A 2,078-nucleotide genomic window follows, 5' to 3' on the forward strand; every position below is an offset into this window, starting at 1 on the left:
TCCCAGCCCGGACCCCCCTTTCTCCATTTCCAGCAACCAGAAATATATCCAATAAAAAAAAAAAAAAAATCAGAGAAGAAAATTCTTTTAGAGTCAAGTAAGCAGGGACAACCCCAAGAGGCTGTGCAGATGGAAAATGTAGAGAAACACTGCTCAAAGTTAGGTAAGAATCAAGAGTTTAAGTCCCAGCTCTGCAGGTGAATCACTTCAACTCTCAGATGAGGAAATAACACCTATTTCTCAGATGGTTGTGAGGGTTAAATGAAAAATGTTAAAGTGCCTGGCTCACTGCTGGCACTAAACACGCAGTTCTCTTAGGCTCATGGCTTGCCTGCTCTTCCTTCTTTCTAGACAGTGAGATCAAGGTCGAGTGCCTGGGACATGGTGGGACAGTCCTACCAGCACCCTGATCCTTGGGCACCTGATTTAAGGCTTTATGCTGAGTTGACATTTTTTGGAATCTATGTCACAAAGCTGCTCACTCCAGGTACCCCTCTGAGGCATATTTAGATCCTTAGCTGTTTTTCTCTCCATGCTCTCATTTTTTTTTTTTTTGAAGATGACTTAAAATTTACCATCGTAATCATTTTTAAGTGTATAGTACAGTACTCTTAACTATATGCATATTGTTGTGCAACAGATGAATAGGTCTGTTTTATATACATAATCTAGCTGTATTCATAAAATTCAAATTTATATGCACATTTAATTCAAATCTGTTAACTGTAAATAAGCTCATACTTTATGTTTGTTTATTTTTCCACAGAAAGCAAGAGATTACATTGACAATTAGGGTAAAGCTCTGAGCAAGGTTAGATGAAAGCCTAACTAAGAAGTGATGAAACTTTTCCCTCAGTTTCATTAAAATGTCTGTACACCTGCCAAGGTCCTGTATGATATTAACATGTTATATATAAACTACTAAATCCTTAGCAGCCCTGATTCAACTTCCTCTTTTTAAAATCATGTTCTAGATGATTATACAAGACAGAAAAGGAGAATTTTCTCTAGAAACTGAAAAAAAAAAATAAGTAAAACATAAAAGGATTGTTTTTTTTTTCTGACTTATACTTATTCTCTACTTAGATATGACACAGAAATCTGTGTTCTACTTTACAGTATTGATGTAGTTGAAGACATGTCAAGTACTGAGATATTACCCCCTTTAATTCCTATGATGGTGCCCCGAAGGCCAACTGGAACTGAAAAGTTCTCTCTCACGTTTACAACACGATCAAATAGACGAAATTCTGCATCCCGATCAGGAATGACTCCATGCTGCTGTTCTAAAGGCTAAAGAAAAAAAACTTTAATTATTATTATTAACTCTAATTTTTAAAAGTTTTTAAGTAATATATTGAAAACAATTTGTTTCTTCTATATTTTCAAAGTAAAAACAAGTCTGAATTCCTTAAGAGGAAACTTACTCTGTACAGCAAATGGGGCTTCACTGTCACTCGCACCTTCTTATTATTCTTTCTTTGCTGAGAAAAGAAAAATTTTAAAAAATATTTTTAAAATATGAAGTTATAAATTTATTCAGTACTCGTACATGTCTGAATTTTAAAAAGGCAAATCAAATGAGTAATTTTAAGAATATCTGAAGTTCTTCAGATGCAGCAAGGAGGAATAATAAATAATTAAAGTATTTTAAAGTAAAAATTTTTAGGTATAAGACATAGAAAAATGTAAAATTGTAAGTATACGGCCTGATGAATTTTTATAGTATGAATATATCTATGTATAATCATACCTAGTTCAAGAGAGACAGAATATTATTAAGCACAACATAAGAACCCCTGTATGGTGATGTCAGAAGCATGGTGGCCTGAAAGATGTCCCCAGATTTCTCCCCTTGAAATAAGAATAAGCTGAATATCTAAAACTCAACAAATAACATCTAACCTACACACAAGCACGTCGGAGAGAGTGATCTGAGCATAACAGCTTCTAGGACTCAGAACTGCCTAAGTCTGGGGGATAGATTGAGAGGACCAAAGAAGTGGCCTCTCACAACTGGAACTCACTGCAAGAGGAGGGGGAGAAGAAATTGCAGCAGGATCCCAAATAACCCTGCC

The 2,078-nt window shown here is 35.1% G+C and overlaps 1 long non-coding RNA gene across 1 annotated transcript; it reads right to left on the bottom strand.

Annotated features, from left to right (window-relative positions):
• Positions 1–493: 493 nt before the first annotated feature.
• On the bottom strand, positions 494–1,486 carry LOC112470378. Its single transcript, XR_003042971.1, has 2 exons — positions 1,428–1,486; positions 494–1,293 (listed from the first exon to the last, which is right to left on the bottom strand). It is a non-coding gene; the product is annotated as an uncharacterized LOC112470378 (long non-coding RNA).
• Positions 1,487–2,078: the final 592 nt, after the last annotated feature.

The sequence above is a fragment of the Pteropus alecto genome, unplaced genomic scaffold (assembly GCF_000325575.1).
Source record: "Pteropus alecto unplaced genomic scaffold, ASM32557v1 scaffold3, whole genome shotgun sequence".
Taxonomy (NCBI): domain Eukaryota; kingdom Metazoa; phylum Chordata; class Mammalia; order Chiroptera; family Pteropodidae; genus Pteropus; species Pteropus alecto.